At 39.6% G+C, this 20,995-nt stretch overlaps 1 protein-coding gene across 1 annotated transcript in view; it reads right to left on the bottom strand.

Annotated features, from left to right (window-relative positions):
• Positions 1 to 20,995, bottom strand: part of LOC309687498 (protocadherin-16-like) — a 76,970-nt gene that overhangs the window by 42,536 nt on the left and 13,439 nt on the right. The gene's annotated exons all lie outside the window — the stretch shown is intronic.

Here is a 20,995-nt window from a genome sequence, read left to right as displayed (position 1 = left end):
GAAATCTGAACCAACATCATTTACATTTGGATTCATCACTCCTTCAGACATTTTGCCACTAATTTTCAATCCAGTAATTTAGAATATCTCAGCGTTTTTCCCTGTTTCCTAAAACTCATTGCATATGCTGAGACATGCTATAAACGGAGAGAGAGCAAGAGCAAGAGAGCATACCACCATGGTTGCGTGCACACACACACACACACACACACACACACACACACACACACACACACACACACACACACACACACAAATATCTTATGAATCACTCTTGCACTCAGAGAACTAGAGACCTAGGCATGTACTTGTATGGGCAAGCTGCCCAGAAACTCTGTTCATAGTACTATGGATAAAGTAACTCATTTGTCTTTGAGCTGTTTTTCACCTCCCTAAAGAGAGAGGCCCTACTATAAGCAGCAAGGGACTCAACACCAGTTCAAAATGCAGAAACCCAAGAAATGGCTTAAGTTCATTTAAAAGGCGAAGGTACTTTATTTATAAAATCCCCTCTTTTTAAAATTGAACCCCTCGGTTCATGCAGCGTTGTCCCTCTAATACTTTACTTTCTCATTTTCTTCTAAAAGAACAACAACTTCTAATGAACAAATCAATCTCTTATCCTTGAAAATCATCAGGAATCAAGCTGTGAACGCATATCCGCTGAATTAACAAGAAACAAAACCTTTATCTCGGAGCATGAGAAGTTCATTGTTCCAGATGGATTCAAAAGCTCAGAGATTTAGAGTTCTTTGTAAGCAAGGCGAAACTTGAAACCATGAGTACTTGTGCGCGCGCGTGTGTGTGTGTGTGTGTGTGTGTGTGTGTGCGTGTGTGCGCGTGTGTGTGTGTGTGTGTGTGTGTGTGTGTGTGTGTGGAGGGGGGGGGCAAGAATAACAAAAATCTAGAAAGGCATTGAGAAGAAAAAGGCAGTTTTCAGATTATATTAAAAAGCATGCAAGAACAACTTCAAACAGACATAATCTAGTGATATGCATATACTCATAAACCATAAACTAACATAGTAACTGATATACTTGTCCCCATTTCTGAAAACATTGTGGCTTCATTCTTCAAACGTGTGCAATTTACAATTGAGAAGGGTTGAGGCAACTCTTCTCATGCAGGCAATGAGTTGCAGGTTAGTCCCACAGCAATGCACTAACCATGTGTGACTAGATGTAAAGAAGTGAAAAATGCATACAGGCAGCAGTTCATTTACTAGAGAGGTATAAGCTTTCCTTTCATTTACCAGTTGTCCTGTTAGGTGTACAAGACTATGTCTGCCTTCTACATCCTGCAGAAACAAAGCACACCACTGTGTTTGACACATCTTCATCAACATGAGGACGCATTGAGGGATATTTCCGTACTGTCCGTAGCTGTTAGCGGTGACTGAAACATAAGGCTGCAGTGAAAGAGTGAGTTTGTGCACGTGTGAGTATGGTATTAGTGTAGGCTTGGGGTATAATTGAAAGAAATGACAGAGTTGAGATTGCTTTTCAGATTATTTTGCTGAAGTTAGTTAAACAACAATTGCACAGTTTCATATCTCGCTAATAAACGAAGGAATCTCTGTATGTAAGGGTGAGTCTGTGTATGCGTTCTTCAATCTCCCAACAACTGCTTCTCCAGTCCACTTCAGACATGGCTGATGCGTTGCCAGGGAGTAATCCAGGGATCCATTGTTCGTTCTCATATTTTGGCTAAAAGCTATTTTCTGTTTCCAACTTTTCCTCTAATTTGGCTGCTGTGTATGTGCACTGTGCTTTTTGTGAGGGGGGAGGGGATACCCGCACACAGGCAAGTTTGCATGCCTATCTTTGTGAGGACATTCACAGGCATAATGAATTCAACGTGACTTTCTCTTTGATTATTTAGTAGCTGCTTTGTTTAGCATTATCTCTGGTCCTCAGGCTGGATTAATGTGTTTTGTCTTTAATAACATATATAGTGACTGCATCCACAGAGCTGTCTTAAGCTAAGCTAAAAAAGAGTAATTAGCATATAACATAGCACGCTGGTTTTACAAAATAGTTCAACACATTTAGCTGCATTTGCTTGAAACATTTGTAAATTTTGTTTTCGTTTTTTTTTTTTTGGGGGGGGGGGGGGTTGGTTGACAAAAACAGCATGTTTTGGTTGTCAAGGGAACAGGTATGCGGTGTTATTTTAACATCTTAGCTGGCAGTCACAGGACGGCTGTCTTTGACTGATCCTGCTGAGATAATAGGAAGAAGTCTTTGATTTGAGGTAATACCAGGTAATCGTTTCCAGAGAGCCATTCAGCACTGAGGAATGTAAAGTAATGTAAAGTAATCTGGTCACACTGGTTCTGAGGAAACTCTCAGAAGACGGTGCAGGGTCGTCACCCTTACACAATGCCAGCCTATATTTAAATAATAAACTGTAAGAAAGTTAAAGGAAGTTAAAGAGGAAAGAAAGAAGGATGGAAAGAAGAAGGAACTCGCACATCATCAAGTGAAAAATAGCTACTGGTCACATGTGCAACAAATGCATTTAACTGTGACACAATCTACAGGTGTAGGTTGTTGGCCTGCTCAATGGAAACAAGCACTCACTGGACAGTGTTCTTGCAGTTCAAAGAGGAGTGGGAAAGTCGAGTGGAAAACCTCTTCTACTACAAAATTTGCTACTTCCATGAACAAAAGCCAGTTAAAGTTCACATTGCTGATCCTAATGGATAGTGTTTGAAATTTTGGCTTTGCAAAGGGAAGACGACGTTTCAGCTGCCAGGACCCTTCTGCAGTGGTCTAAGCCAACAAATTAAGAACGCCTGGCATACTTTGTGAAATCCTGTTAAGGATACTGTTGATGGGCAGGGACTTTGTCACTGCACAGACAATGGTTTCACTCTCTGCTCCCGGGTCATTTTCATTAATTAAGCAATGTGGCGCTCAAAAGTTAATCCAATCACACAGCAGTCTTTTCTCACGCTTTGGGGCCTGCCTTCTGGATGGCTTTGGTGGACCTGCTGCTTGACACCACAAGCAACACAACAATGTGTGCTGCCAAACGGAGCCGGGACAGAGAACGGGGATCTGGAAAGAGCGGAGGAAGCAACGGAAACAACAAACCACCAATACAAACCAACAAAGACGAGGCTTAACAGTCACCTAAATTCACTGCAGTATGTCAAGAATTTATTGAAAGCTTCATGGCACTGACTTTAGATTAAGATCTCCTTTAATGGATTTATATTTTATTTGAAGTAGCTGGTGTACATTGACACCGGCAAGTAGGTGGATTTACAAATATTGTGTTACGTTAAAGGTGAAGTTAGTTTTTTGCACCTTTCAACCTTTCTCTCCCCTTCGGTTTCTGGTATAGTCATTTGGACATCAAGGTATCCCTTTGGCTCAGGCAGTTCATTGCATCTTCTCTTTCAGCACAGTAACTTCCTCTGCTTACAGCATATGCTCTTTGTATAGCCATAAAGCTATCCCCATCTGTCAGAAGATCCCAAAATGGTCATCCAGTTGAAAATATACAACCTACTTTAAGTGACACAAATTTGCTTCAACACCTTTTGGAATGTATTAAAGCACAAAATTATATCAACACTGATATCTGAGACTTGAAAAGTGAGTGATGTGAGGTGTTACTTTTGCATCTTAATTAAGTATCTTCAGTATTTCTTCTGAATACTTATGATAACACATTTTTTAAATAAAATTGTGTCTGGCTTTAATCTGCAAATTACAAACTAATGAGTTTAGTCTGTTTTTTGGAACGTGAAAGCTGAGAAAAACAGTCTCCATGGTTTTTGGCTGACAGACTGCATTAACTTTGTCTGTCAGCCTTTAAGCGGTCACTTTTTTGAAACCCATGCTTCAATTCTCTGCATGATGTTATGTGCCAATAGACCATTCACTGCTAACAGTTTGACATATTCCTTCAGACAAAGAGCCACAGGCCTCCTCAGGCTAATGGATATAACAGATCACAGCAGAGTCAGGCAAAAAAGATAAAAGTTGAAGTGGAGAGAACAGCAGAGGTAGAAGACTTCAGGAGAGACCCTCTCCATATTGCATTTCTTCTTGTTCCATTTGGAAAAATCTGTTTTGATTGAGAAACCTGGACCAAAGCTTCGAGTAGAGAGTATGTCTAATACAATAGTTGCCTAATGCCCTGGAGAATTGCTTAGACTACTGTTGGCCATTCTCTGACCCCTAATCTTTGGACTACATACCTTCATGATCTGTGGCCAGTCAAGAACAGAAAAAATGTGTCTAATGTATGCTGTTGCCACTCAAATGCCTGTTTCATGTCTTTAATTTTAAATGATAAATTATGCCTAAACATATATTTGTCCACTGCCAGAAGTTAATTCAGTGTGCCTTACTGGCACCTTTCCTCTACTCCTTGAAATCTAAAGAACCCAGTGTTTAAAACATCAATTAAAAACAGCTGCTGCTGGGCTGGCTGCAGTGTCTGCATTTCATAATGTATGTTTCATAACTTGTTAATCCTGTGAAAAAGCAGCAACGATTGAATTTACATTTAAACTAGTTCATTTAAGATTAGTGAAAAATGATATCTGAAGATTGATCCATTATGAGGAATTTTGATTTTTATGACAGCAGTGATGAGGGATACATTTGTTTTTGATCAAGGGAACAACTGCAGGATTAAAACAAAGGGTTTCCCTGGACTGTGAAGGATGAAGGGTGATATGCCATCAAACAACCCTATTTTTACAACTGCCAGCTTCAGATTAGTGCAGCTGACAGACAGCATAAGAGTGTTGATGGAACCCAAGTGTGCTGCTCTCATCTATGCCTGATCACTAATACTCCCACCTAGTTACTGTGCAACTCTGGACTGAGACAGATGCTGAAAAAAACACGTAGCCACCCAAACCAGCCAGTCAGGAGGTGTGCATGATTGCAACCAACATTTTTACTTTACAGGAGAAAAACTGTCGGAAACACTAGAATTTGAGTGTGGATAGTCGGAGAGCAGGTCAACCTTAATTTTAAAGCCAATTTAGCCTCATCCATACACAGCTTATTGAAATCATATAACAGGTTAAATTTCTTGGCAACTATGTGATGTGTGATGAGAACCTGCATAAATCACAGCTTAATCGAATATGAATCATATCCCAGAAATTATCTGCTCGAGATAAATTAAAAGTAACTACATATTCCAAATTAATGCACAATCTTTTAGTCACATTGTACAAGGCAGAGATGCAAAGATGGAGCATGAAACTATGATGCAGAGGTGCAAAAGGAAAGGAAAGAAGCAGATGGCAGCATCACTTCGTTTAAGCTACTGGAACTTTAGGGCAATCTAAAGAAAAATATTGTTCTCCTGTCTAGTCAGATCTCATTAGGCTGCTGGCCTAACTCAGTGTGACATCTTTGACTAATGTGGAGAAAAAAATAAGTCAAAAACCAATCCAAACATAAAGGCCGCCCTCCATCTCAGACAACCGCACACAGAACAAGTCTAAAGACCTGTAGAGCAAGCCCACTGTTCACCAAGCCACTGGAGACTCTGCAGGAACACAGAGGTGAGGGGGCTACAGACTTTGGCTTCTCTGTTATGTCCCAGAGGAGTCCTGTGCTACTTCCATTTCACAAACAACCTAAGGACTGCTGTGCAGGATGCGGGAAGTGGAGTGGCCAGCTTACAAAACAGAGAAACAGATATAAGTCTGAGTCTGGCCTGAGACCAGGTTTGTATCTGAGGTACTGGACCCTGACAAGAGGGAAAGGGTGAAAGGCCCTTAGCAAGCAGCGATAGACTGAAATGGAGATTTCATGCTGATTGACGGCTGAACAGTGGCTGTTCAATAATGATGAATTTATACAACATAGTCTGGAAATTTTGGAGCTTGAGCTGAACTCTTGCATGAAAGTTGAATTTCAATAACAGTGTTTTTAACACATAAGACTTTATTTATGGTGCTTTTTCTATCTCGAGTCAGTGTTTATTTAGCTTATCAAAACAATAAATGGTGGCTATGCCGTTCTAATGTGCTCCACTATGAGCTATAGAATTCAATTCAGAGATCTCTCTGGTGCCCTAATGAAAAAGCCAAAGTCTATAACACAGTCTCAAAGGGCTCAGGAGATACAAGGGAGTTATGCGATACCCAATCAGAGTGGAGCCATAACAAACGCGCATGTAGGCAAAGATGAGAAGCAGCTGCTTACTCCTGGCTACTTGCTGGGTCTCAACCCACCCTGGTAAAACCATTCACGTAAATGAGAAAACACAGAGGACCAAAAGGGCTGGCCAGTTTCAACTACATAAAGCACAGGGCTGTTCCTGAGCCTTTTCAGAGTTTTCTGTGTCAAAGTGAGAAGGTTCTCAACAGCGGAACTGTGAACGACCTGCACGATGTACTGCACGATTTTATTGTGCTGCTACATAAGTGCACACATTAGTCTCTGATAAATCTTTACGTTAATGCCATAGCATGAATATTCAAGCAAAAAACTTGAATGCAGCATCTCAATGTAGCCTCCCAGGGAGTACCATCCCTCTGGTTCAGAAAGCAAAAAAGTCTTGCCAGTTATTTTTTAAACAATTACACATTTTGCACAAGCGGTGTTTAAAATAGCCCATAGTCCCCCACGATCACAGTGATATAGAAACCCCTGATACAGTTTCAAAACTCTAGGACATCTTGGTGATGTCAGAGATAAAATCCATCCACCGATACATTTTCAAAAATCTAATTAGGACTAAGTAGAGTTACCTGCAGCTGGAGGACAACAGCCACTCTTTGACCTTGATCTTTGGCTCTTAATATCTTTTGGATGCATCACTCTAATAAAATTAAATGAAATATAATATTGCTGGGTAAACAGATTGCACTACAACCGACTCTGTTATGATTCAGTCTTGTGTATATCAAAGGACCACTTCAGCTCCACAGCCCTCGTTCCTCTACTGGAGATATTTAATAATGTTGAAAAAACTGTGAGTCGGCTTGTGTTTCCAACAGCTGTGATTTGCGAGAAGGTCTCTCTCACTTGCTCTCTCTTTGACAGTTGCTTGTTCTACTTTCCTTTTTGCCTCCCCTCCTTTCTCTGAATCCACATAATATCCTTTTCCTTTAACTAAGTTCATCTCAACATAAGCCACAAGTGAATGGCGCAAGATGCTCATTTACTTTTGTCTGACTCATTTTACATGGCTTTATCAAGACACCTCTCATTTCCTTTCTCTCAATGTAGTAAGGCAGACATCCTGCATCCAATAATCTCATGACGCAGCCTTCCACTGACCTTCGTGAGGGGAAGTGCTGGAGCATTGATCGTATGCCTGCTCCTCGGGGCAGGAGTGAAAAGACCACATGCTCTTAGACTGTTTTTCATCTCTTTAGACAGACAGTTAATACTACCTTTTATCCCAGGTCTTACTCTTTAAAGTTTAGCAAATATGAGTTGTTTTATGTGTGGGAGATAGCTGAGGGCTGCGCTGTCCTGCTATGACCTGATGGGCTGTTATCATCTTTCCAAAGGCACGAGACAATTTGAATTAAAAAGCATGGAACCAGTTAGTTGTAGGTAAATGTGGCTCCACTATATGATGACTTGAGCAGGAATTCATAAAAAAGGATATACAGTCTGCTCTCTTGAAAGAATACATATGGTGCATCTAATCTGGCAACAATCTCTTACATTGCATGCGCTCAGCACCCATTTTCCCTGTTTGCATTGGAGTTTATGCAATCTGGTGCTCATTTTCCACATCAAACCCAAACACCGTGTGGTGACAGTCTCATGAAACATGAAAGAGGAACCAATTAAAGCCTGTCTGTTGTATATGAGTGAAATAAGCACATTTAGCAGTAATCCCACTGTTATTCTAACAGTAATGAGCAGGCAACAAGTTTAAAAAGAGAAAATGTGTTTCATTTAATGCTTGGTGTCCATCGTAAAATAAATAAGGGAAATTTTGAATTGATTTTCGTATTTTCCTCTACTCGCAAAAGCAATTATGCACAAATGAAGTTTAAACTGGTATTTTCCATTTTAAAAGAACATTAAGCCTCTGTGCGTTTACACTCCCTTTCACATTTCATTGCAGCAGATGACAGTGGCTGATGGATTGGGCTTTTGGTGGCTCAAACTGCTCACGGGGAGATTGCTACCAGATGAAGAGGTCTCAGAGTGCAAATTGGGCGGTTTTGAATAAAACTATAACTCTGTACGCTCCCAGGAGTGTTATCAAGGACCACACTAAATAAAGAACACCAGTGTGACATCGGCGACTGAAATTAAAGTTGGCTCCACATCGTCTGATAACGAGAATTTCCAGAAGTCTCCTATTTGCCTAAAGGAACATATTTTGTGGTATTCGAGGTATTTGAGGTTAACCATTTTCAAAGACAATGGAATATTAATTTTAAGCTTTGCAAAAAGTTTTTTTCCCCTTTCTTTGGGGGGTCTTGGGTTTTTTAGCTAAGGAACTGGAAATTTTGCAGCTGGATAAAACTTGTGAGGCTTTGGTTCTTAGCAAGATTATTTATTCTTGTGAGCTTGTACTTAGAATAAAACCTAAACCGGCAAATGCAATGATCTCAGGGATCTTTCAGTCCTAGCAACAGAGCAGACGTGGAGAGAAGTTTGTGTATGATCTACTTGAAATTTCTGCATAAATTCTCATGAAATTCCTTTTCTCAGATTTGTCTGGATGGCAAGGCAAGGCAAGGCAAGGCAAGGCAAGGCAAGGCAAGGCAAGGCAAGGCAAGGCAAGGCAAGGCAAATTTATTTGTATAGCACAATTCAACAACAAGGTGATTCAAAGTGCTTTACAGAGACATTAGAAACAAAAACAAATAAAAAGCATGATTTAAAATTGATTAAAACAAGCAAACAAACAAACTAACTAAACACACACATTTCACACCTGTTCGCGCGATCTGAACCCTTATCGTAAGGGGAGCTACCAGTCCTTCTGTGGACGAGCTACTTTCTATTTTAAATTCCCTGAATTTAAAAAACTCTCTATTGGGAAACAAGTTTTTTTTTTTTCAAAGACAGAATTACAAAATAATTTTACTGCTTTCAAGTGGGTTCTTCTATATTTTTTAAGCCACAGGAGAAAGAAATTTAAATCCACTGTGTACAGACAAAAATGTTATCATATAGAAGAACTTTAAAAACTCTCAGCCTAAGTTCTGTCTTTTTTGAAAGACAGAACTTACTGAAATCAGTCTAAATTGCAGCTCTTTGGTTTAAAAAAAATGAAAAAAAGACTCTGTTTTCAAATTGTTGCTAATGGGTACAACGTATCCATTAGCAGAGACTGTACCCATTGGCAAATCTAATCTTAAAACCTTTGTGGCTTTTAAAAATACGTTTCCATCGTTGCAGATTTATAAGGCCAAAGGAAGATCACATCTTTTAGTTCACAGTAATGTGACTTGCTAATGTTATTCCTTGTGTGAATGTAAAGTGAAAAATTTAAAGTAGCATAATATTAAGATTCCCTGTAAGGACTAATGCAATCCAGATGTCTGTTTTTTGAATCGGGAGGGAAATGTGTGTACAGTCCCCTTAATCCACCTAATATGTAAAATTTCAAACAGATATGAAAATATTTTTCCTCCGAATATCCTCCAGATGAGAGACCATGTTGAGCTGTCTACTTCTCTTCCCTTCTTTGTCTGTCAATATTCCCCAGATGACAGGCCAGACTTCCTGATAGATCAGACTGAGTTGTTTTCATATGGAGCACAAAGTCCACTTTACTTACTTTAAAATGACACTCAAAAACAGGCACTCTCTTGCTGCCTCAGATGTATGATCACCTCAGGCTGAAATCTCTAATTACACAGATTCAGAGTCTGGATTTTAATTAGATTTTCAAACTTAAACTAATATTAATTAAGTCATCCCAGTGGAGAGCACAGGAGGAGAGGAAGTGATTGTAAACCTGTGGAATTTTGCCCCGAGTCACCGACCTTCTGCCAGGTTCACGTGTGCTCCATCAACCCACAATTTGCTGTGATTGAGTCGACCTACACTGCTGCATGCAATCATACTGCCTTGGCCGTTCGCATGTCAGGCTTCTGACTCAGTAGCAACCATCTTCCACACTGAGTGAGTAAGTTTAGTAAACCATCAGAACCATGACAGCAGTCACACACACAGAAAAACGTGCAGGAAAGCAAAACCTCACTGGGAGCATGTCACTGATCCTGCTCTCATGCATGAGGGGCTGCCCTTCTGTCCAAAAGGGGAGCAGTTCTTTGTTGTCTTTCAAAGTCTGAGATACCCCCCCTCCACGACCAGCCTGAAAGAGAGAGAACGCTGGAGCCTCAGCAGTCAGTAAGATCTGTGGTGTGGCCCCTCCTTTTCACTGGGCTGGGATAAACCAGGGAGTGTGGCGCCTCTGAGGTTAGCGGGCTGCCTCATCGAGACACCATCTCCATCATGAGCCTATTTTTATTCCATTTTCTCGCTTTCTCTTTTTTTCTTCTCTTCTACTCAAACCACTCTAGCTCTTTTTTCAGCCTTCCAGTTTTGTCTTTTTCCATCCATCTCGTTACCACAGCCTTCTACTCCTATGATGCTGACTTTTGTTTCAGTGTGCATGCATGACAGAGGAAAACAAAAAAAAGCCTACATTGCTTGATTTCTGGGTTTGATCCCAATATTCACTTGCTTTTCCCCTTTTCTTTCTTGCTGTATTTAATTTGCTCAGACACTTGCCAAGCCGGCTAGAGTTCCCTGTCACTGGTTTGGCAAAGTGCTTCAACCCTAATGCACAAAAGAAATTTATCTAGATATATCACTGTCTAGCTTCAACATCAGCACTGTAAACTACAAAAATACCCACTGTCACATTTTTCACCATTAAAATCTCATTTTATCTAAACATAGAACCTCTAACCCAGATTAGCACTGCACTCAAATACATAATTAGTATGCACGCTGCAGTCTTCCTCACTTTTGTCCAAGAAGAGACACTGGCTGAATCTATAGCCCATAGACTGGGTCAAAAATGAATGGGTTTGTTGGCGTTATAAAGCCCTAAATGTCATTATTGTACTTTGGCCATAAAGGATCACTGCGTTTAACCAGCTAATCCAACATGTTGAGGCAATTCACATGCAATGTGGTTATGCTGGTGAGTTAGCAGGGGGTCCCCAGCTTTCAGGAAAGCAGTTTACCATCATAAAGCAGCTGTCCCACATCAACAGTCCCTACAGACACAGACAGTGCCGTGTTTGTGCCATAAGCCATTCTATATGAGCGCATTGTGGCAACACCTCCGGCATTTTTGAAAAGCCTGGCAACGGCAAGCTCACTGGGTGAAAAGCGTCTAGACTAGTCTTCTAAAGAGAGCCTCACTTCACATTGGCAGTCCGGGTTAGTAGTAACACTGACACAAGGATATTGATGCACTTGTAAATAAAACCTTAATTAGGACTGGTTACCAACTCCAAACTCCAACAGTCTAACTACAGCAAGTTGTGTATGGAGTATGCAAGTGGAAATGGAGTCATGACCAGAATTATCAAAAACCCAAGCACATCAAAACGTCTGGAACTATTAATAATTCTTTTGCACTTGAGGCAGTATTTTCAGTAAAGGCAACAGTAGTATGGCTGCAAACAGCCGTAGCTAAATGAGCTCAATATCTTTAATATCTTAAAAAAAAAGGACTTTCACACAAAGTTAGTGTTCAATTCATTTGAATAATTTACTTTGCAGAATGGCCTGAATATGAGGAAATGGTTGATCCATCAATCTAATCTGTCACTGAGCTTTAGAACGACATTGTTTCTTCTATGTTCTTTGTTTTTGTACATCTAATGAGCTTTAAAGGGGAAAAAAAGCAACAGCAAACAAAGGTAGAGCGTTATATAATAAAGTCCTCTTTGGAGAGCCTGGAAAGCATTCAAGACCGTGAATAAGTTTGGTGCTGTATGAGCACGCAGTTTCCTCTCTGTCATCCACAGAACACACCACTGTCACGGTGTTCATTTCCACTGGCTTCCTTCGGTACCCACATCTAAAGTTTCCCAGGCTTAAGCAGGAATTGGAAACTAACATTCTGTCCAGTGTGAGCACAGTTCTGTGAGCGTATCATGCCAGTCTTTCCAGTCAGAGCACTCTGACGTCACGCCATTAATCCCTTTCGCCATACCACCCAAGCCTCGGGGAGACCACATCAAATCCTGAACTCACTCTCCCTGAGAAGAAGAGTTTGTACCCCTGGGATTTCTTTAATGAGGCTTACAGTAGAACACACCAGCGCACCAGTAATGAACTTCACAGAAAGGAAAAGCACTTAGAGATGCCATTAAAGGAGAGGTCATATCAAAACTGGAGTTGTTTGCCGATTAGGAAAGCTGATTAAAGCTCCCCCAGCCCACAACCCAACACAAAGTCACATTTACTTGACATCAGAACAATGTTTGAGAAGCTGCTGTGTCAGATACAAGTTTTAATACAGTTCTTCTTTTGTTCTGGGCCTCCATTGTTTTCCATTAACTTTCGCATGGAATCAGAATAATTGAGCAGACTTTTGAAACTTGCTTGGGTTTTCATTCATGAATACAGTCTGGGTGAATTTTTATGTAATAACAGTGCAAACTAGTTAAATCAACCGGTGATATGAGGTTACACAACTCAAGGAAGCTGATTTTCATTCCATGCATAGATGAATGGGAAACAAAGACTGCATAGAACAACCAGAAAAATCTATTCAAATACTTGGAACTGTATAGTATGAAACTGTAAAGTGTCAGCACAAATTTAAACAATGTAGATTTATGGTTAAAGAGTAAAACAGTTCGATATGAGCCTGCAAAATGCAAAGACCTGTGACTGAGATGTTTACTCACTTCAAGGCAAAGACTGAACCACTTCACTGTTGTTTATAATAAATCAGCAAAGTTTTTTAGAAAGTGGGAATTTCAACAAAGGACTTGTGCAGGAGCTGCTGTTAAAGACGAGAGAAGGCTCTCAAGAGAATAACAAATGACTTAACTGGCTAAAACGGTTTACAAAGGCCTAGAAGTGTCAACACGAACTCTACAGACAGTGCCACAGCTAGACAAAATATCCACCGACACAGTATTTGAAAGTATTTTTCTTTATGTACTCCAGTGATAATACTCCAAAAGGAGATCATTCTTCACGTGTCCTCAGGCAAAATCCAAGCCACACCATACAGACACTGAAAAACTGTGACTGAGAATATGAGAAGACAGAAACAGGATGCTGTAGAATATGTGAAATAAATATATATGTTTAATTGTTTTTTTTAAGCTTCTTATTGTACACTGCAAGAAAAAAATCCTAATATGAAAGTATTTTACTGTGTATTTTACAGTTTTGTTCTGTTCTTCTAGAATATCATGAAATTTACATAAATAGACTGTGATTTCACATTTCAAATGTAAATTAACATAAAATCACTGTAATGTAATAAAACATAATTTTCTTGTTTTTTAAATGTATTTGTCTGCACATATGCATATTTAAATTGTTAAAATACATTCACAAATGTATCATGATTTCACAAATATTTGTCCGTTATTTGAAAGATTGAACTGCTAAATTCAAATGTAATGCTATGGAAAAATATATAAAATGATTCTTATAAACTTTTTTTTACATCAAATGATAATTATTATTATTTCTATTTAGGGCGATCGTGGCTCAGGAGTTGGCAGTTCGCCTTGTAATCAGAAGATTGCCGGTTCGAGCCCCGGCTCGAACTCTCTCGGTCGTTATGTCCTTGGTCAAGACACTTAACCTACTGGTGATGACCAGAGGGGTCGATGGTGCAATATGGCAGCCTTGCCTCTGTCAGTCTGTCCCAGGGCATGCAAGCCAATATTATTTAAACTAACTGTATATTTCTGTACATTTAAGTATTATTATTCATATTGCCACATTCATTGACCTTGTTTATAGGTAATTTCATTGTTTAATCAGATTAAAATGTTCCTAATTTAATGTTTAAAAGCACTTGGAAAAGGCAAAATCCCATGTAAAATTAGGGCAACAAACTGTATTGTCATTACTGAAAATAACCGTATTTTTATGAGAAAGTGATTTTCTGTTATTTTCTGGTATTATTTTGGCGCCCCAGCTGCTGGAATATTACTGTTTTTTTAAGATGTTTTTTCTAACAGTGTATTTGTTTGTGTGCGTGTGTGTGAATGTTAAAATGCCAAATAAAACAAATATATGTAGATTTTCTAAACCAACCTTGCTGAGCTTTACATTCTTTTATTTAAGAGGTTTTCAGTTTTTAATGTTCTCCTTTTATCATTTCTTTACTTTTGATGTTCTTGTGAAAGCACCTCAACATAAGTTACAGAGAACTCTATATAGCTGTCTTCACTCTATAATGGCGCCAAAGTGTATGTTAGGATCATCACTTTTTGTTTTTGAATACGCTTCCATCATTAAGGATTTGTCCTGTCGTATAATAACATTAACAAGCCAATAAAGAATTAGGTCAACTGAGTTTCACATCCCGCTGGCCCTTCTGTATAGTTCTTCTGTGATTTAGGCATTTTGTGCAGTACATCCAAGCCAAATATAATTTGAGCCTGTGTGCTTTGGCTTCATCCTGACACACCTTTTTTAATCTGGGAACCTAGCAGCTAGTTGCGACTTAGCCTCTGCAGGCAAATTCTCTCTCATTTTTTTCTTTTTTTTAGGATCTTCTTACACTTCTTATTATGTCATTGAGTCACTTCTAACAAATGCAGATAAACTAAAAAGAGCAAATAATAATCTAAATTATCAACATGATAATCTTCTCCCTTACCTAAAGATTTTGTTCATGCTTTTGCAGATGCATTTTGTCAGAATGTGAAAAGAACACACTGGCACTTGTTTTTTCCTGCCTATCACAAAGTCTCAGGATCTTTGCAAACACATCTGAGATATTAATTGGGTGCTTCACCCAGTAGAATAAAATGCTAATGAATTTCTCTGTCAAGCAGAGTCCTCAAACACCAGATTTCTATTTAGACAAATAGGATAAAGTTGTCATTAGTCAGTGAGACGCACGTATGCATCCATGTCTTGAATTCAAATAACAAGGCAAGAACAAGCTTTTAAAATATTTTCCCAAAATAGAGACCTGAAACAAATACCTCCTGTTTGCTCAGACAGACGCCCATCATTCCAATGAAACACTCTCCCTCCTTCAGTGTTTACACTGTTGTCCTCAGTGCCCATGAAGGCTTTGTCCCATCTGAGATAAGAGATTTGTGACTGCTTCATCACAGTTCTAAACAGTGCGAGATAATGGCTGAATATTACCAACAGACTTTCCGCTTGTGGCAGCAAGGAGGTTGTAGATGTGGGATGAACCTGTTTCTGGAGGGAAGTGTTTTTTAGGCTGATAGAAGAAGAAAAAAGAAGGACAAATTGAATCTAATCGCACTGGCACTTCATTGAGTTCCCCCTTGTTATCAGAATGCAGGAGCGCCGGGAGGGAGACAGTAAAGGAAAGTCCCTGTCGTGAGACAAAAAACAGGGACAAAGTCGTCTGAGCAGAAATGAGGTTTGGAAGAGTGGGGGCCCTGTGAACTCTTCCCCATGTGTGTCCTTCATGACAGATGCAGAGGCCCAACCACTGACAACATGGGAGGATGGGGAGGATGGGGAGGTTGTGGAGGGCGAAACATGTTGAATAAACACATTCAGTCCCGTGCTACCCCCATGATTTCCCCTCCAAATGAAAACCTCAGTTGATATACAATATAGATTCATCTGATAGCTCAGTTTATACTATGTGTTTATACATCAGGATAAATGTACCTTCTCTAGCCAAGGGATCGTGATGTTCTCTATCTCCAAACAAACATCCTTAGACTCTGCTACATGTTCCCCAGACCTCTAGGATATGTTGATAATGTTGTGAGATAGCTGAGACAGTGAGACAGCCCAAAGAGAAACAGTGATGAACTCTGGAAAAAAAAAGGACAGCTTAACTCTAAACAGAGGCCACTACCTTAAAAAAAAAATGTTTTCACAAGCTGCAGAGTAGCTGAGCTTTCAAGGTTTCATGAGTTCACCTCTCCACAAATAATTTCGGGACTGTCCTCGCACGTAAATACTCCACTGCAGTTACAGCGGAAAAACAGGAACTTTGGGATGATGATTTGCCCATGAAATCGATGGGGTTTCTTGTTTACGCTACTCTCCACCCACTCTTGTTTCCCAATATTGCCATGGTAACAAACCACCACTTGAGCTTCATGTACACTTTTGCAGCACACTGCATGAGGTAAATCTGCACTTTTTCCCTCTCAGCGTCTGCTTTCTTTCTCACTCTTTGCTCCTTCCGAGTTTCCCATTTGTTTCATTTTCCCCAGTTAGTTCTATTTTTCGCTCAGTTTTTTTTTATGCAGCATCAAAAAGCCCAAACTTTATACATAATTAATAGCCACAGATCATTAAATATATTTCAAAAAAGAAAGCCTAAATGGGCAGCTTGAGATTTCATTATTAAAATATTATATTATTTTAAAGCTTAAAATCATGTATAGTTAACAATTTTAAAGTCATTTGACTAAAAAGATATATATATATATATATATATATATATATATATATATATATATATATATATATATATATATATATAGCTTGAGATTTCATTATTAAAATATTATATTATTTTAAAGCTTGAAATCATGTATAGTTAACAATTTTAAAGTCATTTGACTAAAAAGAATATATATATATATATATATATATATATAATTTTGTCTCTGGTATGTCTCCTTCAAAGCTACTTTTTGTAGCCTGTGTCAGAATTTGGCCCAGTCCCACAGCAGAAGTGGTGCCCTTCCCCCAAGCATTTTAGGAAAAACATTCACCATAGTTCTCTGTATGTGTGTCAGTGTGATGAATAAAGAACGGAAGCGGGGCAGAGGGTGACTTCACACTTAAACAGCCTGTTTACAAGTCATTTACAGAACGGCAGGAGGGGGGAGAGTCTCAAAGGAGTTTTCCCCCCAAAATTGAAATTGAATTGCCTTTTAGAAATACACAATCAGGAAAAAAACAACACAGCAAAAAGCTTTATCTGCAAATCTAGTAATGGTGAAACGTGAAAAGACTACAGAAAAACAGAGAAAAATAAGCAGAAAAGCTGAACTGGTTACACTATTGGAAAATTTAGCAAAGGTGGAACAATGAAAGCTTTCCTGTACACGAGCAGATTTCCATGCAGTTCTTTTTATATTGCAGGAGACAATCTTTGAAAGATGACTCCATGGTAATAAGAATGAAAACTGCAAAGAAACCACTAAGCTTATTACATTGTAGAATTAGTATGCTCGAGGTAAAAAAGCAAAAGGGAAGCCCATAAATAAAAAATGGAGCAGTAGCAGTGACGACGGGAATGGTGACAGGGAAAGAGCACTGACTGAAGCTGGCTAAGATTTAAAGGCAGAAAGGATGCCTGATTATTTTCTCTTTTTCCCATGCACAGTCATGAATACACTCAGTACATAATTGCTCACAAAAATGTCTCTGCCAAAGCATTATGACAGTGCATTAAATGTCTGCATCTCAGCCTCAAACGCTTAAATCACACATAGTAGCATAAATGAAATGACGGCAGCTTGCACATGGGTTCAGTTACAATGTTTAAACTCAGTCTTCCTGTAATATTTTAACTTCTCTCAGGCAAACTGATGAAGGACATTTCCAATACAGTACCCTGAACTTCTGTGAGCATTACAGTATCCTCACACTTGTTTGCACTCTCATTATGTATGCATCAAGTACATTAACCAAGAGTTTTTACATTACAGCAAAACACAGGAGCATTGCTGCATGAGGGTACTCCATATGCTTCTGTGCAATAAGTAAGGAATCCTATATCGTCACAGGCTTATCAAACATTCTGTTTACTTCGGAGACCACAAATCTATCTGGATACACCCCAGGAGACTTTTGAGTTGTCATCTTTAAATATCACTCAGCTGCTTCCCCCAGGTTGAAAACAGTATTTATTTTTAATCAAAGCCTTTGTTATAACAGTAATGATGAAACTGCATGTGTCCTGCATTCTGAGTGTTGGCTGATCTGTCAAGAGAATCGGATGATCACAACTTTAGCGCTGCAGGGTAGTAACTGAAAGTGTGACAGCTGTGTTCCTGATGAACTGAGAAAATGTCAGCAAAAATGTGACTCGAGCAATTCACTCCTCCTTCCTCAATTAACTAAACACCCGCGAGCAATGACCAGCAGGAGAATGTTTTGGTTGTACTGGAAAACGATTAATGGGACATATGAAGAAATAAACTACCCAGTCCAGAGCAGATCTTTAGATGAATAGTGTTATCCCAGCATGGCATGACTTCACATACAAATGGCAAATTGCTACATTAATCACGATATCCGCTGTCTGGGCTAATCAGGGCCTGTAAGCAATAAGTTGTTGATGGTAAAAATTGGCAGCAGGTGATACTGTAGTTCACTCCGGGCATCAAACCAAAGATCTGCACCGGTTTGCAAACCAAGATCGTTCACATCTGCACACCCCAGAGTCCTTTTCAGTGAGATTGCATGCAAGTATCACTGCCTGCCACATGAAAGTGAGGATGTACTCTAGCCACTCTACAACCATCACGTAAAAAGGTGTTTTGTTCTTATCACAGTTGCGCTAGGGGATTTGACAAAGGAGCAACAAATGCTTAGAGATGTTACAGAAAACTGTGGGCTCATGAAAGAAATGTCAGAGTGAGATTAGAGGTTTTTGTTGCAACTAAAATCTGATGAAGCGTATCGTGTATGATTTCCATCGATCTTCTATAAAGACATCGCCAGGTTTGACTGGACGCAGCTTCTTAAACCAGATGTCTGGATGCCTTCAGCCTTGGCAGTGATGCATTGACTTGCTGAAATTATCAACAAATTGTTTCTCCATTATGCTGGCCATTCCACCATCTGCATTTATTTCACTCCCGAGCTGACTTCTCAGACGCAGCGAGGCTGCAGACAATACACACTTTTTCTGGGTACTTAACCATGGAGTATTTTTTTAGGACATCCTCTGTGGGTGATCAGCTTTTCCAGCAAGGCTGAAAGACTGACTCTGTATAGTGTGCTTAAGCCATTCTCATTTAAACACAAAAACGTAAGGTACTTTTCACTTCAGATTCCACAGTGCTGAAACTCAGCATGGTTTTTGCCCCAGTTGGATCTGACTGGCTGCATGTCCAGCATTCAGCCAGCACTGGAAGAGAAGGGCGGTGTTCAGTGTTGATGTGCATTGTTCTAGTTTCACCATGGATTGCCAAATTCATATCAGCTCCATCAGTTTCTTTCGCCCACGTCGATGTTTTGGATCCCATAAGATTCATTTGTGATGCAGCCTGGGAGGAACCCAGACCACTGATTAGAGAATTTCTTCCACTGTCGAACCTTGTCTACACCGATACATGCACATAGACACACACACACCCCTTTCCTGGCTTTTTGTTCGTCTGCTATGATACCACATCACACATCTTGAATCCTGCAACCAGCTCTGCCTAATTACAGCAGACGGTCCCACTGCTCCCTTTGCTCCATGCAGGCTCCCCGCAGCACCAGGCTATACACAACAATCAAAACAAAGATCTGGCCTTTCAACACAGCAGCTAAAAGAAGCAGCACCCAACTCACAACATAAATTCTGCAGCACCAGAATCAAATTAGCCTTCCTAAGGAGGTACGCAACCCCGCGGTAATTAGCTCCGCCGCTAAATCTTTAAATCACCTAGTACTCAGGAAATCTATGTTAGGCTCAGCAGTTGTCTCATTACAACTAATCTACAGGGTGGACGCATTTCTATACAATAAAAATGGCACAACAGATGTCCTCCCTTACAACACAAGTGGCATTTCTGATAGATGTGGTCAAAGCATCAAGATATGCAAACAGCACTGTGAGGTTGGACCACCATGCAGCATCAGTACACACAGATTGGGAGTCTGGTTTTAGCAGGCCAGGGTGCCTTTCTGTCTGAAGCCAAGACAGACAATGTGGGTAACACCACAATGTAAAAGTGGAGCGTCTCTCCACACAAACCTCCTTTTCCGTGTGGTTTGTCATTCTCTTTCTCTTGCTCTGTCTTACAAGGCTTAAAAACAACAACAGCTCAGTGGAACTGGGCTGAGTACAAGAAATAACAAATTCTTTGATCCTGAAAAGTTTTCTGTTTCTGCTCTACTCATCTATTATTACTGGGTATTGTATGAATATGTAAGATGTCTAGTGATATTATTAACAATATATTACTTTGACAATGAGATAAAATTACAAGCATTTAAAGTAAAAAAATATTTCTTAGCTGGCAAAAGTAAAATAAACTGTGCAAAATGTCACATTTCAGGTAGAAATCACTATGTATTCAGTCAGTTTTCATAATGTCCTGAATGATCATTATCTGAAAAACATTCTGTTTTTACAGTGCTAACAGTGTCAACACAGGTTCCACAAAGATTACCTATTTTTTGCCACCTGAATTTCCTGAAACACTATCCAACATCCACTATTTCTCACTTGGGCAACTTACGTATTGCCTAATCTCTGTGTTCATACATTTTTCTAGCCCCAATCAGACATGGTTGTAAAGCAAACTGATCGGACTAAGAGCAGACACTGAATGCGCCACTCCTTCCATGACTTTTTGGGCTCAGTAACATTCTTCTCAATCGTTATTTCAACTGGCAGTCAGTGCAGCAGAAAGGCTGGAGCAAAAAGGGGGCTGAGGTTGCTGGCAGACAAAAGCGATGCATTCTTTGTAACAGTTAACTTCTGGATTTAGAGACATTGCTCAGCGGTTAAGATATTTTAGGGCTGTGTATATATAGTATATGCATGCATGTCGTGAATGAAAAATTCAACATGTTGGCAGCTGCTTTCTTTCATTACAACACATGACCCTCATCATCCTGCCAAAATTGATTTGTGGCTGTTTGTATAGAATGTAGTCTTCTGATTACTGATTTTTGTTACCTGGCAA

This window comes from Aulonocara stuartgranti, assembly GCF_965226115.1.
Source record: "Aulonocara stuartgranti genome assembly, chromosome: 14".
Taxonomy (NCBI): Eukaryota; Metazoa; Chordata; class Actinopteri; order Cichliformes; family Cichlidae; genus Aulonocara; species Aulonocara stuartgranti.
This window is presented reverse-complemented; position numbering and strand designations above follow the sequence as displayed.